Source organism: Cebus imitator, unplaced genomic scaffold (assembly GCF_001604975.1).
Source record: "Cebus imitator isolate Cc_AM_T3 unplaced genomic scaffold, Cebus_imitator-1.0 Scaffold413, whole genome shotgun sequence".
NCBI lineage: Eukaryota > Metazoa > Chordata > Mammalia > Primates > Cebidae > Cebus > Cebus imitator.
This window is the reverse complement of record NW_016107728.1, coordinates 1,433,409-1,449,781: the sequence shown is the minus strand read 5'-3', so window position 1 is coordinate 1,449,781 and position 16,373 is coordinate 1,433,409. Positions and strand designations below refer to the sequence as shown.

Below are 16,373 nucleotides of genomic sequence, written 5' to 3'. Positions count from 1 at the left end.
TCCTCTCTACCTTTGAGGCAGGGTGATTCTAAAAAAGCAATGTTCAAAAATAAACAAGTTTTTAAAAATTTAATGTTTCTAAAAAAAGACTAAAGGGCACAGGAAGGATGCCAACTGTATGTCCAAATCAGGCGTAAAGGTACAGATATCTCCTGTCTCTCTCCCAAACTCAACTCACTTCCCAAACATGGGGAACATTTGTAAAAATCAGAAGATGAGGTGGAAAAAGAGGTGGGGAGAGAAGGGAAAAACACAGAGACATTAAAATGGGATGTGCTTAGGTGAGATGTTTCCCCTTACTAGGTATTGAGGTGAGCTAATAACAAGCATACCAATACATGGACAGAGAAACCGCAACTCTAACTCCTTTTTAGTGTTCACTTTTCATGTGAAAAATGAAGGATATTTTCCCAGTTACGTACTATTCATTTCTGATATCTTCTGTTTCCTTGTGGTCCTTTCATCATAGTAAGGATTGGTAAATGGTATTAATAGGTTCAGACAGCTTCACAAATATCTGAACTAAAATCCCACTACCCCTAGGCTCTCTGTGTCATGATGCTGCCTGTCCAGAACCACTGAGGAAGGGCAGGGCACAAATGGCTCAGGTGAACAAATGTCTACTGTTCTCTGTCTGTGAGGCTGTCACCTGTACAATTCCCTTCTTACTGCACCCATACCATCTCCATCCTTGTTATGTGCGAGTCCCATAGCTGCCAGCTCCCCTGTGGATTATGTGCAGCAACGGCAGCCATGGGTGACATTTCCAGCCCTGGTTAAATATGGACAAACCTTGAAACTTCCAACCAGGGTGGGGCAGTCCTGTAAAAATGGTAACTGGCAATGTATATTCTGTAGGACATGAGTGTGCTATGACACATTCGGCAATTGCTGTACTTTTTAAAAGGGAGTTGTAAAAATTATCTTTAAAATGCTGCTTGATGCCCTGTGGGAATGAGTCACTTTGTGAAGCAGGATCAAAATGGATCCTCTATTATGGGTTTCTGCTGGCTCTTTGATCCTAAACGACTTTATTAATGTTAATAGGAGTTATACACACATCAATGAGAGAATAAATTCCTTGGGTTTACTGGAGCTTCAATTAATGATCTGTAATAAACAACATAAAATGCTTTCTAATTTTCTTTCAAGTAATGACACCCTGCCCCAGAAGAGCTGGAAAATGAGGCACAGGTCTCAGCACAGGGCAGGAAGGACTTGGGGGGAGGAGGGGGCTTGGGAGAAACAAGGCTCTACAGCTGTGGAAGGCTCTGTAGGGCGAGTCCTCACAGCCACTCACGGGACTGGGGCAGGAGGGATGGACACCGCTTGCCAAAGGGATCATGAATATGAGGAAGGGAGGAAAAGAAAATGCACAAAAAGTGAGCTGCATGCAGAAGGAATTTACTATAATCTAAAACAGGAACGACTGCAACCGTGCTTCCTAAATCTGTCACAGGCTCGTCCCATTTTTTCAGAGTTTAAGTTAATACTATTCACTGACTTACAAAAATACCCACTAGGATGAAAATGGGAATTTAAGTTCCAAGGATGATGCAGCAGAATTCCTAATGAACAGGTTATTTTGCAGTAACACAAAGCTCTGCCTCAAATGTCTGGAAACCCAGCTTTAGATTTAACCCTCTCCTGCCCATGCCTCCATTTCTCTCCTCAACTCTTCTCATGGGAAACCAAATGCCAGATTATTGATATCCCCAGAGGATAGCAGCCCATGGGGGGTGCAGCAGAGACAAGGATAAATGGCAAATGTCTAACTTTCTTGATTTGAAAAAATAGAGCAAAATTTCAACCTGAAAGTCTCATTACTATTTGCTCGTTCATACTTAGTCACCTTACACTTCCTTACATTTTATCCTGATGCTTCACAGATAGTGGAAAGACCTCTGTCAACAAATCGCAAGTCCACCACATTAAGGATTAGATGCACAGTGGCAGAAGGAAGAGGATGTGTATGCTTAGCTGCTGAGAGTCTAGTTTCATACCTGAGAGATCTGGAAACTCTGTGTGTACCGTTGGTGATGATGCAGGTGGCCAAGCAGCCCTCAAACCACTAGCAACAACGGGGTAGTATCTTGATCTCCTGGCTCAGTCACTTCCCACACAGCAGATTTTAGAGCACTTCAGGTTAACGGGGGTATTGAATTTATATATTCCAAGGTAAACCACTGCCATCATCATCAAGGCAGAGCTCCATATGCTGTGTACATTTTATTTAGAATTAGGTGGCTTTTCAAGGGAGCTCCCCATTTTTCTTGTATCACCTGAACAAACATCTCTACTGTTCGCTGTCTGTGAGGCTGTCACTTGTACAATTCCCTTCTTACTGCACCCATACCTTCTCCATCTTTGTTATGAACGAGTCCCATACATGCCAGCTCCCCTGTGGAAATGTGCAGGAATGGCAGCCACGGGTGACATTTCCAGCCCTGGTTAAATGTGGACAAACCTTGCAACTTCCTTCCTCACCAGGAAGCAGAATAAATGGCAATTCTTACGACATGTAGTTTCATTGAACAAATACATACATAGGGAGAGAATTTGTTGGCTAGGGAAATGACAGGGTGGGTAATGCTGGAATATCAAAATCCAACAGAACCAGCCACTTAGACCCATCAGGGAATACATTGTTCACTCTGAATTATCAGTAAACTGAGGAGTCTCTCCAGTGGTCCAGGTCCTACTAGAAAAACACGAGCCACTTACAAAAATAGCAGGTGTACCTGAGACTGCGACAAATCAAAGAAGTGCCTGGGGTGTGCACTGCTTCTGTCTTACTCCTTCCTCTCACTTGCATTGGTATTAGACATACGTCTATATGGGTGTTCTGTGGACAACCCATATGTGAGCATTCTTTGAGAAAATGGCTTTGCCTCCATCTCAGCTCCCCACAATGCCTGGCAGAATTTATTAGGCACCAGGGGAAGGTCTCTGTGTAATGGATGATTAAACAAGGTGCAAGACACCGGACAGGTAACAATGAAGGGAAGAGTGAAGCACCAGACACCATGTCAGCATTTGAAATGTTTGCAGCCTACTTGGCAGATAAGCAGTAACACATCCCACATTAACTAACAATGCGATACTGATATGGTTTGGAGCTGTGTGCCAGCCCAAATCTCATGTTGAATTGTAATCCCCGATGCTGGAGGTGGGGCCTGGTGGGAGGTGACTGGATCATGCGGGCAGATTTCCCCCTTGGTGCTGTGCTCATGATAGTGAATGAGTTCTCATGAGATTTGGTTATTTAAAAGCATGTGACACCTCCCCCCCTCCTCTTCCTCTTGCTCTGGCCATGTGAAGTCCTGGCTCCCCGATGACTTCTGCTATGATTATAAATTTTCTGAGGCTACCCCAGGAGCTTGTCAGATGCCAACATCATGCTTCTTGTACAGCCTGTGGAACTCTGAACCAATTAAACCTCTTTTCTTTATAAATTACTCAATTAGGTAATCCTTTTTTTTTTTTTTTTTTTGAGATAGTCTTGCCCTATCACTCAGGCTGGGGAGGGCAGTGGTGCAACTTGTCTCACTGCAACCTCCACCTCCTGGGTTCAGGCAATTCACCTGCCTCAGCCTTCTGAGTAGCTGGGATTACAGGTGCCTGCCACCACATCCAGCTAATTTCTATATTTTTCGTAGAGATGGGGTTTCACCATGTTGGCCAGGTTGGTCTCAAACTCCTGACCTCAAGTGATCCACCTGCCTCGGCCTCCCAAAGTGCTGGGATTACAGGCGTGAGCCACTGTGCCTGGTCCTAATTACGTAATTTTCTACAGCAGTGTGAGAACACTCCTTCTGGCTTAAAAAAAATTCATTGGTTTTACAATGCAGCATCCTATTCCTGTGTGGGACAGAAACGCAGTAGAGCCACAGTCCACTTAACCACTAGTTACCAACATGGATATAGAGGGAGTCTCTTAAACAAACTGGGTAAAAGTCCGAGATTTCTCAATCATACATGTTTTTCTTGGCTAGGGAATTGTATAATCTGGGACAAGAAGATGACCAGAATCCAGCCAAACTTCTAAGGGAGAAAAATGGAAATCCAGAAGCCTAGCTGTTTATCCACTTTTCTTTATTAAAAGCCTCCACCTGCTTTGAAGACTGTTCACAGGATCCTCCATCTGCCTCAAAACACCTGCTTCCCACTCACCCTTAAAGGCCACTTAGAGTTCCAAGGCCAAGCTGCTGCTTCCTCCCTTGAGCACTGTTTTTGGCTAATTGGTATTATTAATATTTTGGATATTCCAAATCAGGTAACTTTCAGGGGCACTCCTCCAAAGGTATTAATTCTATCATGTCAAATATTTGGGCTTTAATATAACCTTTTTATCTCTCTCAAATCATGCCACTTTTATGGCTTGATTCTGGAAGTAAGATTTTACCCCAAAATCTCTCTTTCTCTTTTTTTAAGTCAACCGCTAACATTAATAAATGTTTAAGAGGTTTTCTTACTCCCAAGCTACTCTGAATTGAGGACTGCAAATTATAAAACTGATCAGATCCCAGCCAGTTTCATTCATCATATATCCTCAGCTGTTTAGTTTCACATTCTGTTTCATATTCTCCAATCTGTGAAGAGTCAAGTATAAATACTGTTAGCATCATGGAAGGAAGTAACCCACTTCATAGTGTTTTGAGCCAGTGACCCCTGGGGTATAGGGGTGAGGGGTAGATGGGGAAGGACCACAGAGATAAAGGGTAACACAGAAACCTGAATAACAGTGTCTTTGCTTATGGCTTTGACTGGCTAGCGTTTAACACCATCACTCCTGAGATTACAATGAAACAACTTGCCAAGGATAATTTCATTTTAAAGCCAACAGTGCAAATGTAGAGTTTCCTGAAGAAATAATCTGTGGAAATGCACAGCTTCCCAAACATGCCATGGTATGCTAATATGGAATATTTTGCTTTCCAAGGAAACACCAAAAAATATCTATCGTGTTAGGAATGGAGCAAACAACATGAAAAGAGAACAGGAAAAGCATCTTTTCTCCCAGAAATGACCTCCTCCCCTCGAAATAGTTTCCCACGTGCTAATTTACTGAGGGGATGAGACAGTGTGAATATAGCTACTATCTGCACTTAAGTCTTCTTATCCTCAAACCCACAGTTTACATCAAAAGCTGCTAAAGTAAACCAAATAAACCAAAACAGAACATTTCATTCCCATGTATTTAGAGGCAGGAAGAGTCATCATAGCCCTGAAAATATAAGAGGGCCATGCCTAAGGATTCAGAAAAACAGGCCAAAGTCAGGCTTAAAGAATACCTACATCCCCTGCTATCACAAAACCGTCAGTCCCTAGGGGAACTGGGGAACAGAGACCTAGACTTTAGAAGCGGCACCCTCCTTTATTCTGGACATTCCTTTCTTCCCAGATGGATGCTGCAGAGATCCCCAGTAGCTCATAAGCAGATTACTGGGACTGTGGCTCTCCTTCGTCCCTGTCCCACACAGAAATAGGATGCTACATTGTAAAACCAATGAATTTTTTTTTTTTTTAACCAGGAGGCAAAACTTTAGCTTTCTCTTTTATTCTACCGAGTAGCTGGATTTTGGAAACCAACATACCATGCCCTAAATTAAATTACATACAATGCAATAAATGGCACAACCTGAATTTTTGGTCCCTAGTCTTTGTTCACTGGGGTGTAACACGTAATCCAGCCTCTTGGTAACAAGGGGCTATCTAGGCAGTACTTACATCAACAGAAAAGAAAACGAGGGCTGTGACTCATAAGCAGTATGTGGTCCTTCCCACAAGTGGGTACTTAGCGTCGTGTGGAAACTTGGAGGCTTTAATAAGAATCTGCTAAGTCAGCACCATGTAATATAATGGAAAGAACTCAGTGAGGACTTAAGAAACCCTGATTCTGCTTTGGGCTTCACTGGCCGTTTCTCCCGTGATCTGAGGAGCCACATCACTTCCTTAGTTCTTAGCTTCTTTATCAAAGTAGACCAAGCAATTCTCATGTTTCTTCCAGGTCTCTGCCTTAACCCTAATCTGGGGGTTAACCTCCAGGAGTCCTCTTCAGCCTGCTTCAGCTTTTCTAACAGGCCTCCCCTTGATCTAGTGACCTATCTTCTACCCTAGGATAAATGCCACATGGCTTGGCTCTAAGTGTGTTTGCAAGACAACTGTTTTTCTTTTTTTCTTTCTTTTTTTTTTTGCGATGGAGTTTAGCTCTTGTTGCCCAGGCTAGAGTGCAATGGCGCAAACTCAGCTCATGGCAGCCTCCGCCTCCTGGGTTCAAACAGTTCTCCTGCTTCAGCCACCCAGTAGCTAGGATTACAGGCAGGCACCACCACGCCAGGCTAATTTTGCATTTTTAGTGGAGATGGGGTTTCTCCATGTTGGTCAGGCTGGTCTCATACTCCCGATCTCAGGTGATCCTTTTGGAGGCCCACCCTGGCCTCCTATAGTGCTGGGATTACAGGTATGACCCACCACAGCTGGCCCCAAGACAACTGTTTAGTCCTACAACGCATTTTACATGTCTGGCCAAGAAGCAGGAACACTATCTTTGAAGGCTTCTTTTCTACCAGCGAAGAGGCTGTCAACCACAATCCCTCTGAGCCTTGCCATTCCCATCACTAAAGTGGGACAGACAATATCTTTCTCATGGAGCTGTCACATGTCAGATCTAAGCCATTGTGAACACTACCAGATACAATTCATGATGTCTGGTAAGTGTGAATTTCAGATACACAACTTGGGACATACATTAAAAATTATACATTGTTTATCTAAGATACAGATTTAACTGGGTGTCCTATATTTTGCTGTTTGCTAAATCTGGCAACTCGACATGTTAGACGCTGCTGCTGTTGGTCTTAGGTACCAGGCTGCCTTACCAAACCAGTCTTTACTTAGAATAAAACAAGGGCCCATGTGGTTCACGTTCCTTCTGCCCTCCTACACCAGCCCCCTTTCTGGTTCTCCTATTGGCTTCACATCATTACACATCCCACCTGGGTCCCCTCCTCCTGAGGCACCGGAATTGTCTACTGACCACCCTACCAAGCATAACCCCTTTCCCCTTCCCCTTCCCCTGATTGAGCAAACTGATTGGATTAACTCATACACATGCGTTACTGATCATTTAATGAGTCATCAGCCCCCTCTGAAACCAATGCTTTCTCTTTAAAGGTCATTTACAACCTCAAAATAACTGAATTACAGGTCGTGTAAAAGTTGAAGTGGAAAAAAAGGTAGGCAATGGGGTGGGAGTAGCTGGTACCACTTAGGAGCTGGCTCTCACAGCAGTTCCTCCAATGTGTTTCTGCTTTTCCTAGCCTTTTCCTTTTCTTCTGGGTCCACAGCAGTTACTGGGGCAGTTGAAGACCCCGTGGACAAAGGGAAAAAGGAAGGGGGAAGTGGGATGAGAGTACTAGGAAGCTGGGGTCTACGTGTAGCCTGGTCACCACGTTCTGCCCTCAGCCAGCAGCTGCTCTCTGGGAGTTCCACGCAGTTCCTAGGGTGCCCTGGCACTAGCATCTAATTTAGATTGTGGAAAACACAAAGTCTGAGTGACTTTTCTCCTTTTTAACCAGCTTGTGTTCGGAGATGAAATACAATTGTACAAGCTTGTAATTCCTGGAACCTAAACGTTGATCAAATATAACTCCACAGGCCATAAAGAACCATCTCTCTGTTTCCAGAGCAAATCAGTCCAGATGGCTCAGAAGTCTAAGTAGAAGAGGAAGGGGTGGGACACACTTGCATCAGTATTACTCAAACATCCCTGACTGTGTCAGTCACCCCTTCAGCCCAACTCTGCCCTCCTGGAAGGATCCCTGTCCCTAGGTTATTCTGTCCAAGATGACCCTTCACCTTCATGTCCACAACCCAACAGCTACCAGCATTTCACCAAACCACCAAAAGGAAAAGGCCTGAAATAAAGTAAATCACAAAATGTGGTAAACAGATAGTATACTATCTTTCTCAAGCAATTAGCCTCAGCAGTGTGACCCTCATGGGACCTTTGGGGGAGATGGAACTGCTGAATATCCTGGACCCTATTCAAGGTGAGGTAAATTATTACTAACTGGGGACCAAGAAATTCTGTCTTACAATTTTTCAATACCCGTTGCAGGGAGCTGGAGGCACCTGGGGTCTGCCCCGCTGAGTCGGCAGAATGCACCTTCCCATTTAGGTTCCTATCTTTTTAACTATGCCGAGGCTAGGGTGAGGAATGTTTTAGATGGTAGGAGTGGGAGTGGGAGGCAGCATGCAACACCCTGAGAATCTCACATGCCCCAAGAGCTTCACATTCTTATTCAATCCTCCCAATAGCCTGGCAAGGAGACATGGGTCCAAACAGGATTTGAACTCATGTCTTCCAGACCCAGTGCTGATTGTTCTCCACACCCTATTTGTTTCATTCAGAGTGCTGAGCTCTGATTTCACGTTTCCCTTGGAAGAATGGAATGTTGATGCCTCTTCCGGGTGTGCTCTGTGTGACAGGGACAGACTATGCATTTCATGGGCTTATAACAAGGGCTCTACTGAGGGATTTATTTTAACAGAGGACTTATTTATAACTTTTTTTTGGTAGGAAAACAGTATCCTGTATTTAGACAGTTACATTTCATATCTTGAGTTGTACTTTTGTAGTCTACAAGAATTTGTTTCTTAGCAGACGATGTTGAGGAACTCCACGGCAAGACAGACATTGGGCTTTACTCCTGGATAATGGAAAATGGTCTCTTCAGAATCTTGTGCAGTGAGTCAGGGAAGTCTGGTCACTCCTGCTAATGGATCAGTTTACTGTTGTTAACAAAGAGTTAAAAAAGCAAGTCTTCCCCTCTCTCTGAAATTAGTTTGATTTCTTGACTTTGCATTATACTGTATTTTTTTAGGATACTGTAGTTCTTTACAACCAGCAGGGGTTTCTCTTGATTACTCACTCACTTACCCCCAGGTTAAGAGTGTCTGCAAGACAACTGTTTGTTTGTTTTTTGTTTTTTGGGATGGAGTTTAGCTCTTGGTGCCCAGCCTGGAGTGCAATGGTGCAAACTCAGCTCACCGCAGCCTCCGCCTCCTGGGTTCAAGCAATTCTCCTGCCTCAGCCACCTGAGTAGCTAGGGTTACGGGCATGCACTACCACGCCAGGCTAATTTTTCACTTTTAGTAGAGACGGGGTTTCTCCATGTTGGTCAGGCTAGTCTCAAACTCCCAATCTCATCTTTTATACCATCTCCTGTGATGGTATAAAAAGCAGGGATCGAGTACCCTTTAACTAGTCACCTGTTCAGAGGGCCACCCAGGCTTGGGTGTAATAAGTTATCAGATTCTGTGTCCAGTCAACTACAAATGGTTAACCATTGCAAGAGCCTAAGAGCCATCCTAAGTGTCTCCAAATGAGTAGGTTGAGAGGTGGGGGCCTGGAACCTGCATTTTCACAACCTGTAGCACCCTGGAGTTTGGGGACCACACTGGTACAGAACACCTTGCTATTAAAGCTGAGGTCAGAGGTCAGTCCCTCTGGAACCACTCAGCTCTGCTGTGTTACAAAGGCACTGAAGCAGCACACTGCAAACACACCTTCCATCCATCAGGGTACGAGCAACAGATAGGTGGCACCCTCAAATGATCACAAAGGGGCATTTACCCAAAGGGGCATTTACCAAGAAGTGAGCAGGGCACAAGGCCTACTGCAGCCCCTTGGGCTAGTAATGAGGAGGAAACAGGGTGGTTCTGTTTTACCTAAAGGCCGAGGGGGCAGGGTGAGGAAGCAGACACCAAAACCTGGACAGAAACACTCACGGAGGTGCTGCCTGACAGGAGCAGTGACCACAATTTCATGGCTGCAGCAAATCAAAAGGAGGGTCCCCATTGTGGGTAGATATTTTGACCTACCCCTTCTCTCTCCCTCCAATCTCTGGGCGCTCCCCTTGTTAAACTCAACTAGAAACCAAAGGGAAAGGAACCCACTGAGGTCGTGCATAGAAGTCAATTTTCTGGGGCACAGAGCAGAGTGGAGAGTGTTTGGATAAAGAGGAGAACAGCGAAGATGCCAGGTGCCATACCTCAAAAGAAAGCACACCAGGGAGTGTCAGGCCCTTACCATCATCATCACACAGAACAGCAGCTGAAGGCTGTGCCACACCCACTCATGGTAGCACCTGACGCTACAGCTAACTGCAGACTCCTACCAGCAATTTTTGAAATGACACAGCTTTGTCTAGAGAAGTAGTTCAACAATAAATTCACAGACGTACTTTTCAAAATATTTATGGCACACCTATTTCATGAAAGAAATGATACCTTACTTTAGCCATGTAGTGAAAAGTCTCAATGTGTTTTATGTTAAACTTATGTATATCTGGTTTTATAAAGCCCCCATTGCTTTTTTTCCTAAAATAAACAAAAAATATACTACAGAAAAGGAAAATATCTCAGATTGTTTAAGTTGAAAGATATTAAGCTTTAATTGCACATACTCATGGCCTATAGCAAAAGCAGCCTGTTAGAAATAAATACATGATTTTTCAGTTAGGTTTTACCTCTATTTTGGCAAACAAATATATACTGTGCTTTCAGGTGGCCTGAAACAAATGGGTTGAAGAAGAGCTTCATCCCATCTTTCAACTTCCACACAACCAATGTCAGTTCCACTAAACTGAAGCAGTTCTCAGGAGGCAGCATGCGTGACTGCCATTCTCTACTCTACGGTTACCTTCAGTGGGTAACCGATAAGAGACATTTAAGTTTCCCCATATCCATGTGCACTTTTCATCAGCATAAGTGAAGAATAAGCAAGAATCTCTTGAGTTCTCTGGATTAGTCATGGTGCTTTGTGGCATGGGGAATGTTGTGAGCTCCTAGGGATACACCAGGTTCAGAAGCAGATGGCAGACGTTAGGTGGCACAAAATAACATCAAACCACAAAACAAGAACCTTATTTTCCAATATTTTTTAAGCACCAAAGTCTCAGCCAGATATTGGCCTGTCGGTGACAGGCCCTCTAACATCTGCCAATCCCCTACTTCACTGCGGAGGGGTGGCCTTGGACTTGGAGTCCTCAGGCATGGGCCTCTCTTATTTTCACTTACTGATTTTAATGGCTGTCATTTATATCAAAGGATATTGGTTTTCTACTTGAGATGGTCATAGAATTTTCTTTTGAAAATTTAGTAGAAAAAATTTAGAAGAAAAAAATATATATTTTCCCTTGAATTAATGCGTGACTTCCCTTAAAAAGGTGGCACATAGATATGGCAAAAATCATTAAGGTAATATACAAATGACTAAAGTATGGAAAAAAAAAGATGTAATACTAAGTACACCTCATGAGTCAGAAAAACCTAGGTTTTAGTTCTCACTGCCATCAAATAGGCAATAATGACTGATTTCCTAACTTTACAAAAAACAATTCTTTCAGTGAAGGTAGTAGCTCTCTGGTCAGATGGCTGCAGCTCAAAGAGAATAATAAAAATTCAGTGAAACTGCCTTGTAATCTGAATCTTATCTTGTTCATAATATGGCAGAGATGACTATGACAAATGAATAAGCATTAAGAGTTGAAGATTTATATTACTAACTGGATAAAAATATGGGAATTACATTATGAGGGTAAGGTAAAAGGTGGTCTCCTTATCTGCTGGCATCCGTTCTAACAAGGGGGCCTTTGGCTGTCACTGGAATGGGAAGAGAAAAACCTCTGATTCATGGAAGGCCTTCACTGAGAGTATCCCAGGGCCATCCAGGCAGAATTAAATCACAAACGCAATCAGTCCTGGGATGTGGATCCACTTGATGTTGGTCTGGTAAAAATACTGCATATTCTGCGGTACTGATCAGGGAAAACACTTTCAGTAGTCACCTCCTGTGTGAACTGTAAATCTTTTAGATGTTTCAGTTCGGCCTTATTTCATCCCAACTCACCCAAACCCACAAACTCTAACCCCTTGAAAAATTTACACTTATGTTCATGCTCCTTTCAAGTTAAGACCTCAGGAAGCATTAAATCAACCAATGTATGCTGTCTTTTTTCTTCTTACACATACGAATGTGAGGCCCAGTGCCTGGGTGCACACATACTCACTTCCACACATGCCTACATAGCCCTGCTCCCTGTGCCTCCCCGCAAACCCACCCCGTGGGTGGAGCAGAAATGAATGCTGCTGGGGGCCCTTCCAGGAAGAGGTGTCTGAAACAAAGCATTCAGTCCTCCTGAACGCTTCCTTACACTCTCGCTTTGCTAAATCCCACATGTCAGCAGTCTTCACTTGGGAGCTAGGGTCCTTTTCCTACCCACTGTTGTTTACTTGTTTTAAAAATATTTCTACAATGCATCCATTGTTCTCCATTCACTATATAACTGTATAATACGTTGGCAAGCAACTGCTCCTCAATGAATAAAAGTGTGTTTTACTAAAGAATAATTGGAGCTGCTTGGCAAGGGAGCCAACCTTGCCCAGCACCAGCTGATATATGTGGCAAACATGGCTGTCCTCTGCCTTTGCTGAATATACAAGTAGTCAGTCGCTGTTAACTCTGGGAGCTCAGTTTTAGGTACACAAGATACAGAAATGGTATTTTATGCTGTATGATTTCATTTATGAATTTCTTTAGATTTACTAAGTTGCTAGAATTACAGGAAACAAACAGACTTTAATTTTACATACGCCATCAAGTTTAGAGGAAACTTTCAAAAGGAAAGGTTTCAAACATGCCGTAATGGGTAGTAGCAGGTTCTAGAGCTTGCAGGGTATGCATATAATATAAGGATTGGACCTGTAAATGTAAGTACTGTAAACACTGAACAATATGGGTCAAATGGCTTCTGTGCTTCTTACTCTACCTGAATCCAGTTTCACAAACAGACTTGTTTGAAGACAAAAGGCAGAATGTAGTTTCATATTTCATGGTCTCTCAAAGCATATCTGTACATTTTTGGGTGACTGCCCCACCCTTATCCCCTTCTCTGGGAATCTGTTCTGACCTTACTTGACCTTACATATGATGAGGGGAGGGATGACCTTACATATGATGGAGCAGGGTTGAACAACTGATGCAAGGGAGGCTCATCCCTATGCTGGCTAGAAACCTACAAGTTGTATTTTGTTTAAAAAGATAAGTTAAACTAATTAGATTGTTCTGCCAGGACTTTGGAATTTGAAAATTGGGAAGGTATTGCTAAGGTTGCTAAATCGCCAGATTATATAGATTAGCTTTGGGCACTGCAGGGTCCATTGTGGCCCAAGGACAAGCAGGGGGAGCTGGTCTACAGATCTGGAAGAATGCAGTAGATGGACAGAAGACCCAGAGTCTAGCTCTGGGTCTACAGACTTAGATGTAGAGAATGGGCTTCGTTCCTCATGGCTTTCTGGCTCCCTCATCACTCTTTCCTGTTTTTAGATTCTATGAGATCTATTTTATAGCAACAAACTCTCTTTCTACGAAGTATCTCTGATAGGTTTCTGTTGCAATACTAACGATTATAGCAAGAATGTCTATGGTAATATAAAGTAATATAACACTAAGCTAAAAAAAAAAAAGACTTGCAGGCCTTTGGATGACAAACTCAACACTTGAAGGATGACAATTTGGAAGAATCATCAAGATGCTGTTATTTGCTAGGGTTACATATAAACTACTACATGTAGGGTTTTAAAAAATCATGTGCATGAGGCCAGGATGGCGGCAAACCAGAGAAACCAAAGGAGTCAATATCTGATCAGTGTACTATGTCTTGGTTGGACCACATCCAGAGTACTTGTCTATTTCTCCGCCAGTAAGACAGGGCTGATGAGCTTGTTCTGTCCATTTACAAACACTGTTGGGAGGCACAAATGAAGACATGTGTGTAGTAACCCTGAAAACAGCAATGCCCCTAAAAATACTGCATGTATTACTATTATGTGGTCAAGAAAACTCCTACACTAGCTCACCTAAATGGATTTTTATAAAAGTCTCTTTCAATTCCAACACTATAATAAAAAATTCTAGTTGAAATGCTTTTTTAAAAATTAATTTTAGGGAGTGGGGCTGATAAGCAGAAATAGCTGGGCTTGGTATCAACAAAGTCTTTTGCCCACCACCCCAACAAACATTTTGGGTAGAAAACATTTCTGAATTGCTGCTCTGTAAATACAATGAATAATTATTCACCTGGGGAGACTATTTAAGAAGGAAGAAAAACATGCACCTAATAATTCCTTAGTGAGTGGTAGAGGAAGTGGAGGCTGGTGTTTGGTCCATCTGATGCATGTGGTCTTACTGCCCAACAGCTGCGGGCTCTCCAGACATCACAGGTGTAGCCTTGAAACCGTAGCACAAGGGAAGAAACAAATGTACCGGCTCCAAGGGACCACGTCCTATGACCCTCTGCACTCCAGGATCCAGCTTAAAGTGTGGACAGTGCTCATACGGAACTGTAGGGAACTGAATTTGGCCCAAGGGTAGCCTTTTAAAGTGCCTTCAGCCAGGCACGGTGGCTCATGCCTGTAACCCCAGCACTTTGGAGGTCAGGGCAGGTGGATCACCTGAAGTCAGGAGTTTGAGACCAGCCTGGCCAACATGGTGAAACCCCGTCTCTACTAAAAAATACAAAAATTAGCTAGGCATGGTGACAGGCACCTGTAACCCCAGCTACTTGGGAGGCTGAGGCAGAAAAATCACTTGAACCTGAAAGGCAGAGGTTGCAGTGAGCTGAGATGGTGCCATTGCACTCCAGCCTGGATGACAAAGCAAGACTTTGTCTCAAAAACAAAAAACAAAACACACACACAAAAAACAGAGCCTTCTACATCCTGGGAGGTAGAAAGAAGTCAGACACAGAGCTAAACTGACTGAAGTGAAAAACAGAGCAGCTGTTATCAGCTCTGTATCTAAGTGAATGAGAACAGGGCTGTGACTGGCTGGGTAGGAGCACGGAGGGTGACAGGGCCTCTGGGAGGAGGCAGGGCAGATGGTGATGCTTCAGGGGAGTGTAGCAGAAATGCCCGTGGCAAAACCCTGAGACTCTTTCATCTAAATGGATGTGTTAATGGCTCCCAGGGAGTGGGTATAAGAGGGCTTAGCACATATGCCTTCCTCTACTGTACTGGCTGTAAATAACCCATGTGCTTGTCTGTACCATCTGCTTGGTGTGCACTTTGTGGAACTATGTGAAGAAAAAAAGTTTGGGGAGAAATGGCTAGAAATACTTTAGTTGTATACTTAGAGACAAAATATGCTTACACAGCTAAATTATCACACTTCCTTTATAGGGGGTAATTAAATCAGAAATGTTCCTTTTTTTTTTTTTTTAAGGGAGGGAGGCTGGACAGGAGGAGGCTATAAAGTTTCCCGAAGGTCAAAGTGCAGGTCACAGGCACAGAATGAGGCCAGAGACAAGTCTCCTACCACCAGTGTTAATCAATCTTGAGTTAGTCACACTTAACCAGTCTCAACTGCAAATTCTTCATCTATAAATCAGGGGTGTGTCCCCCACCTTCCTCAGAGTAGTGTTTTGAGAATTAACTAATGTCTAAAGCATGACGTTCTTTAGATAAAAGACATCATGAACATACTAAATATTTTTATGGAGATAGTCATGCCCTCTATAAAGCGCCAAGTAGACATTATACACTATTGTTGCCCTCACGTACACATTGAGGTTGCCTCACTCATCTTCCTGGTTCTTCAAAATTATATAAACAACATAATTAATTAATTCATTAAACAACTACTAAATGAGTATTTACTATGCTATTTACCTCTAATTTTAAACCTATAAGTGCAATTGTGTTGTAAAATAATGGACTTACTGTCTTGCAAGTAATTTCTAAAATACAGAGTTGGATTTGCTTTTAAAGTTAAATAATTGATATTTTCTCTCTTCTAGATCTGTGATTATCTGTAATTTAATGATTTTTGAAATAGTTCAAAGAGCTTCCCCACCCAACCTAGTTGAACTTTACCAAGGCCTAAGTCACAGCAATTTAAAAAAGATATTAAACTCATCACCAGAGAACTCAACAGCTTCAGGAAGACTCTGCAAAACACAGCATGAGCAAATGACTCCAGCTAATGAAATGCAAACTTGAGAGAATAATCACACTGCACTAGCCTCGTTTACAACTATATCTCATCTTGACAATATTCCCGGAAAGAATGTAGGTCAAGTCCTGATAAATGAAATCCCAGTGTTTCTCAAATACTTTTTATGGCCTTCAACTTTCATTTTCTTGGAATTTGCTTGCAAGAAAGAGGTACTGAGTGCTGTGGTTAAGAGCTAGCATGAGGGCCGGGCGCGGTGGCTCAAGCCTGTAATCCCAGCACTTTGGGAGGCCGAGGCGGGTGGATCACGAGGTCAAGAGATCGAGACCATCCTGGTCAACATGGTGAAACCCCG

The 16,373-nt window shown here is 43.1% G+C and overlaps 1 protein-coding gene across 2 annotated transcripts in view; it reads right to left on the bottom strand.

Annotated features, from left to right (window-relative positions):
- The window catches only part of FYN (FYN proto-oncogene, Src family tyrosine kinase), a 217,153-nt gene that overhangs the window by 139,066 nt on the left and 61,714 nt on the right, over window positions 1-16,373 (bottom strand). The gene's annotated exons all lie outside the window — the stretch shown is intronic.